Source organism: Beta vulgaris, chromosome 3 (assembly GCF_026745355.1).
Source record: "Beta vulgaris subsp. vulgaris cultivar EL10 chromosome 3, EL10.2, whole genome shotgun sequence".
Classification (NCBI taxonomy): Eukaryota; Viridiplantae; Streptophyta; class Magnoliopsida; order Caryophyllales; family Amaranthaceae; genus Beta; species Beta vulgaris.
The window spans coordinates 41,617,913-41,625,229 of NC_079204.1; the positions used below are offsets into that span (position 1 = coordinate 41,617,913).

The following is a 7,317-nucleotide window of genomic DNA, read 5'->3' on the forward strand; positions in this document are numbered from 1 at the left end:
AGTTCGAAGAGGAAGACCAGCATGCCACCAACAATGAAGCCGTCAACAATGAAACTACCATGATCTTTTGATTTTGGTGAAGATTTATTTTGTAAAAAGGCACTACATTTCTCAGTAAATGCAACTGTCTCCACCTCATTAAAATCCCTTTCTCTAGTCAAGATATCTTTCATGAATTTTGCATAGGCAAGCACTTGAGTAATTAATTTTGTGAAAGGGACTATTACTTGAAGATTCTTGACGACTTCCAAAAACTTACCCAATTGCTTGTCCAGCTTACTCTTGAGTTGACGATTGGGAAAAGGAATTTTGATAGGAGGAACCTCAACAATAGGCTTTTTGGCTTCAATTGTCTCCCCATGTTTAGTCACTTGCTTAAAGTTCTCCCTGTCAGTTTCTGATTCATCTTGGACCCGTTTCCCATTGTTTTTCACACTCGGTATCATCAGTAGGCATGGGTGGTCAATTATTATGAGAACCATTACGGAGGGTGATGGTGTTTGCTGAATCTGTTAGCTGGATAGATTGTGCTAGTAGAGCACCTTGTTGTCGAGTAGAGTTCGAAGTAGCCAACTGTGCCAACTGGTTCTCCAACATCTTGTTGTGAGCTAGAATGGTCTCGATCTGTGCCTTGTCGGTTTGTCTGTCTTTTTGCATTTGTAGCATCATATTTCTCATCTCAACCATCATGGGATCGACAGGAGGGGCGTGTTGAGATGGATTGAAAAATGGTCTAGAGAAACCAGGGGGTGTTGAGAAGGGTGTTGGTAGTACCTCTGGTTCATTTGTTATGCTTGTGGTGCAAGAGGATTTAGGACATTAGTGCTCTTGTATGACATATTCGGATGATTGCTCAATCCTGGATTGTATGTGTTGGAGTATGGGTTATTCTGTTAATATGATTTAAAGGCATTAAATTGTTCGAGCGAACTCCGACACTCCTGTGACTAATATCCCAATATTCCACAGTTGTCACACAAGATCGCAGATGTAGTACCTAAAGCAGTGACACTCGCGGGAGAGGAGAGTTGCATATTGTGGAGATTATTTTTGATGGCATTCATTTGTGCATCCAATAGGGATATATAATCAATCTCATGCTTGCCTCCCTTGTTAGCTAGTCCTCGAGGGTTACCATATTGGGAGTTATGGATAGCCATCTCCTCGATTAAGTCATGTGCAACATCAATTTCTAGTTTCATGAATCTCCCGTTCGCTGCAGAGTCAAGAATAAGTCTTGAGTTGTTCCCCAAACCATTGTAAAATCACTGAACTAGGAACAATTTTTGTAGACCATGATGGGGACATTCTATCTGATGGTCCTTGAACCTCTCCCAAGCCTCATGTAAAGATTCATCGTTACCTTGGGTGAAATTTGTGATTTGACTACGCAAACTAGCAGTCTTCTCAGAAGGGTTGTACTTCCTGTAGAAAGCTAAAGCCAATGTGTTCTAGTGTGTGATCCCAAGAGTGGTGCGATTAATCCCATCGCACCACATCTTTGCCTTATCTCGAAGTGAAAATGGGAAAAGAATTTCCTGAATTTTATCTTGTATTACTCCCCGCTGCTTAATAGTAGAAAAACATTGAAAGAAGTCCTGATAATGTAGATTAGGGTCTTCATTAGGTCCACCACCAAATTATTTCCTTTCGATCATGTTCAGCAGTGCAGGTTTGATCTCAAAATTAACATCTTTGATCTCGGGCATTTGATTATTATTGGGAGGTTCAGCCAAGGAGGGTTGAGAAAATTCAGTAAGTCTTCGAGCCATCTCCGATTCTGTTGGAGTAGTAGAAATAATACTTCTAAAATCAGAGTCAGAATCCAGGGGTGTATCTTCCCCTGAATTATCTCGCAATTGTCTCAAAAAGTTCTTCTGTTTATGAAAGGATCTTTCAATTTTAAGGATCAAATGGGAAGCCACCTGAACTCCAACTCCTGTGCATAGACGAGCTAAAGAACAAACAATTAAGAGATTTTGTCCCAAAGAACAAGTGTTCTTTGAGACGAGGATATATAATCTAGAATTTAAAACAATCAAAGAAAATGGAACAAAATCGTTATTCCCCAAAAACGACGCCAAATTTTGACAGGCTAAAGTCGTATCACCAAATCAAAAGTAATCCTAGAGTCCTCTAACAAATAGTAGTCAAGGAAGTAGGGTCAAATCCACAGGGAAAACAATGTTCTTTTCCTAATTGTCAATTAAATCTAGATTATAGGGAACGAATGTTGTTGTTTATTTATCTAAACTAGACAATAACTATATCAAGAATATCAACAATAAAGAGCCTAGGGTATGGGTTCACCAATGAACAATAATTCCAGGATGAAAGACTTGCTACAATAAAGACTCTCGCAATTTATTAATGGAAAAATTGATAGGAACAGTCCCAACTATGGGCATTCCGTCATTTTCGGTCCCAACCAAATATTATTTTTTAGCGGTCCCAACTATGCATCATTCTTGCCGAAATTGGTCCCAGCAGGTCAATGACTTGCTACAACAGGTAAAATGCTTTTTTTTCACCACCACCTATTCAACATCACCCCACCACCCAATACATCACCCCGGCCACCACTCAACACATCACCCCACCACCCAACACCACCAATACTTTCTCTCTGCACTGCAGAAATCACCACCCCTCCACTCCCCTCCGATCCATCATCGCATCCCTCACCCCTCCCCCAGCCAGCCCATCCCGACCCCATCCCCGTCGATTTCCCCAGCCCCTCCCCCACCCCTCCCTGTCGATTTCCCAGCCCCCAACCCTCCCCTTCGAATTCACCTACCCCCACCCTTCTCCCCCTCCCCTGCAGCCCCCCGTTTCCCCCAACCCTCTTAGCCGACATCCTGCAGCCCCTTCCACGAATTTCCGCACTTGACCAATTTTCGCAACCCCCCTTCCTATTAACCCCTCCTCGAGTTTTTGCAGCTTAAACGAGAGATCTAAAACCATGGTTTTCGAAATTCTGCAGGTGTAGAGAAGAAGATAGAGAGGCACAAGGACGAGAAAGAGAAGGAAGCAGATAGGAGAGAGAAAAAAGAAGAAGGAAACCTAGTTAAGAAATTCAAAAGAAATTTTTTTAACCTGTTTAACATGTAATTAGTCACCTGGGACCAATTTCGGCAAAAATGATGCATAGTTGGGATCGCTCAAAAATAATCATTAGTTGGGACCGAAAATGGCGGAACGCCCATAGTTGGGACTGTTCCTATCAATTTTTCCATTTATTAATACCAAATCTACCTATTGAAACTACCCTTAATATCAAGTTTATACCTCTCCACGCATAACATAATATTACAATACTATAACAATCAAAATATGGCCAAATTAGATTGAAGAGAGATAATACATTAAAAAGGAATTAACATACATCATCAAGTATTAATACTTTATAAACATCCCTTCATAATTGAACATGGATCCTCTTAAACCTAGAAATAGACTACTCGATCATAATTGAAGCAAACATACTCACGATGAAACAAGTAAACATGATGAATAAATAATCAAGAGTTCAATAAGAATAATAAGATAAGAGAAGGAATACCAATTGTAGAACCAATCTTATAAAATCAACGCTTCTATTGAAATTTCAATCTAAAAATGAGAAAAAGTAATACTAGAGTTCTTAAGTAATTAAAAAGTGCTTAGAAAACAAAAAACAAAACTGGCGCAACACGTGCTTTAGAAAACTTAAAAGAGCCCTGCCCGACCAACCTGGGCGGAATCCGCCTGGTCGGGCGGTTGTCAGGTCACAAATCGTAGAATAGGAAATAGCGCCCTGCGCGGTCGGGTCCGTAATTGTCCAAATTTTCTCCAAACGGTGAAATTTGGCTAAGTAAGGGGGCCCGGTCGGGCGGTCGTGAGCCTACACAAAATCTCTATCTTCAAAACGCCATAACTTCTTCGTTATTTTCGGAATTAGGCAAGTGAGCACTCGTGGAAAAGCTCTTGAAATGTAGAAGCTAATCCAATTGAAATCACTCCATTTGTATTTATAGAACTTGAGATATAATCAAAAGAGTAGACTGGAGTCATTTTTCTACTTCTTCCACTATTTGCTTTGCTTCAAAACTCTTCCAACTAAAATGTTCGTGCTCTCAAATGTACACCATCTCTTTTAGTGATATAAATGAGTAGGAAATGCACTAAAACATGCTAATTCCTATAATGATCAACCTGAAAATACAAACACAGTACAAGGAGCACATTAGTAGTAAAAGTGGCTCCGAAGAGCGCAATTAAGACTAATATTCAATGAGGGCTGGAGGTAAAATCTCTATATAAAATAGACATATTAGTCCTATTAGACCATAATACTGTTGGGACCATATCAGCCGATGCGACTTTCAAATCGTCCAACTTCTCTTCAATGTGTTCAAAATCTGTTTATTGGCGGCCTCAGCTTGGTCGTTACTTTGAGGGTGGCACAGAGATGAGTATGCAAACATAGTACCGCAAGAGCTCAAGAAACCTTTTGTTGTATTCACTATTTTGATGATGACAAATAATGTGATTTTTTAGTTTAGTTTATTTTAGTTATCTTATTTAAATAAGTTTGATTTGTTTTCTATTAGATTTACTTTTATGTCTTTGATTAGATTTTATTCGAGTAGTATAAATTAGGTTCATTATCGTTATATACAATTAGTTTATTAATAACTTATGGAGAATTGATTATGAGTTTAATCAAAATTAAGTTATTTATACTAATTGTTTATATTACAGACTCATTACATGATTGTATGATTTTGATCTTATGGAATATTAACTTTAACAAATTTGAATTCCATAATGTTAGTGGAGTTAGTGGTATATACACAGGTAAAATGCATAACCAAAATGAACGTGCAGCATATCTAACTACCAGCGCTACAAATAAGGAACGAATATGCTGATTAGTTTGTTCCTAGATTCTAGGGAGCACAACCAACTGCCATATTGTTAGCATGCGCATATCCGAAGGAGTGGAGGCTGATTAAGTGGAATAACGGCTACAGAAGTGGTTGGTGGGATGCTACATTTTAGCGCCCACAATGTACTAATGGAGCAAAATGCGGAGTAGCAGATATTCCTACTTATAGCTTTGAAAAATTGAATTCAAACTTAAGACTTTCCAGATTTTCATGTATTATATCTAAGAAAGTTTATTCTGTTTTCTATTCTTCAATTATTTCAATCATTGTATTTGAGTTTGGGTTGAGAGAAAGAAAATTTCTGTATTCAATCGAGAGAAGAGAGAGGGAGAAAGAGAAGACTTCTACTGAAGTCAAGTGAGGAAAGTCACGTGTTCAGGGGGAACAAGGTGACTGGAAAATGGTTCCTAGAGGAACTAAGTGAGAATTGATTTATAATAAGCTGTAAGAACTGTTATAAATAAAAGAGCAAGGTTTCTTTCTAAAGAATTAAGGAAGAGAACCTTGCTAAAAGGATTTTCGTGTGTTCCACATTATTACTACTTCTTTATTAACTTTCATTGTAGTTTATCCGCAAAAAGTTAAAAGATCTCCACAACTACAATTCACCCCGCCTCTTGTAGTTGACCTAGTGTTTCTACTAGCCTAACAATTGGTATCAGAGCCAAGTTCCTCCAAAATCATTTAACACTAAGGAGCTAGTACCTGGCAATCATGAACACTACGGGAGAAATATTGGATGAAGGTTACTCAACTCAACATCCACCTATGTTTAATATTGAACTATTGATGGTATTTTTGATATATTATGATTATGAACATGGTATTTCCCTAAATCTTTTTTTTTTTTTGCTTATTTATTAGTTAGAATCACATTTTTCGTTGCAAAAGACAGGTCGTTGCCATATTTTCGCAACAAATTCGACCCTAACTCTATTATTGGCAACAACATTTATATTGGGAATGAACGAAAAATGTGATTTTAGCTTATGACATGTGGGGTTGAATAAAAACTTATTGTTCGCAACACATCTTTTGTTGTGAAAATGATCAATTGTTGTCATTTTGCCACACTAGCTGATGACATAGACCTTTTATTCGCAACAAATTTTATTATTGCAAAAAAATACTTACAATAATAAAACACATTTCCAAAAGTAATTCTATTTTTTTTATTTACAAGACCTCATATATTCTCGAGTTTCAAACTTGTTATACTGAAATTTAATATATAGTACAGACACACTATTAAACTGTGCTAGCTATTTGATTAATAGTAGCCAAAATAATTTGGACACCTACACCAATTGTGACATAATCCAACAATATTTCCATTAAAACTATTTCGGGTAAAAACTTGTATTAGGTGGGAGTGATCGAGATTAGGATTACTGAGGGCCGGATGCTCGGAGACTGCCGGGAGTCCTGCACAGAACGAGAGTTAGACTACCCAGGGGTCAATGAGCCCCAGGTAACTCGAGGGGTTTCAGAGACCTCGCTCGAGGTTACCTAGGGGCCAATGAGCCCCAGGTAACTCGAGGGGGTTCCAAGACTTCGCTCGAGGTTACCCAGGGGACAATGAGCCCCATGTAACTCGAGGGGTTTCAGAGACCTCGCTCGAGATTATCCAGGGGCGAATGAGCCCCAGGTAACTCGAGGGGGTTCCAAGACCTTGCTTGAGGATACCCAGGGGCCAATTAGCCCCAAGTAAGTACTCGAGGGGTTTCAGAGACCTCGCTCGAGGTTACCTAGGGGCCAATGAGCCCTAGGTAACTCGAGGGGTTTCAGAGACTCCACTCGAGGTCACCAACGGGTTGATGATCATGTGTGTAACTCGAAGAAGTTTCGAATCCTCGCCTGAGGTCACTCGGGGGCCAATGAGCCTCAAGTAACTCGGGGAAGTGACCTCGCTCGAGGTTACCCAAGCGTCCCTGGTTCGCTCGAGGGGTACGACACCATAGCACTTGACGGGCGTCGATCTCAGCGAAGGTGGCGGCCGAGATATCCCTCACTCGATCTGGGTGAGGTGCCTAGAAGTAGGTCTTCGGCCTCCATCTAGGCGCGGGTTGCCCAGGGAGTTAGAGCTCCGGCAAGGAGAGGTTTTCACGAGGGTGCATCCGCACTGTGTAGTTTTGCCCTATTCTCACCCATTCCAAACTACTCCGTTCGTCCGACTACATTTGCTACAGATTTTTTGGGTGCTAATTATATCTCTAATTGTGGTTTGAATAAAATTATATGAAATTGATATCTTGATAGTTTATGTTACGACGAACTAGCAATATCCCATTTGACTATATATATTTTTTTTTAATTATGTATTAGAATTTTATGCACGCGATGCCTGCGTGATATATCGTGCTTGAAAGAATTATTGACTATATCT

The 7,317-nt window shown here is 39.5% G+C and overlaps 1 non-coding gene across 1 annotated transcript; it reads left to right on the forward strand.

Moving 5' to 3' along the window:
• The first annotated feature begins 1,290 nt into the window (after positions 1-1,290).
• Positions 1,291-1,397, forward strand: LOC125496135 (small nucleolar RNA R71). The gene has a single exon (XR_007272837.1). It is a non-coding gene; the product is annotated as a small nucleolar RNA R71 (small nucleolar RNA).
• Positions 1,398-7,317: the final 5,920 nt, after the last annotated feature.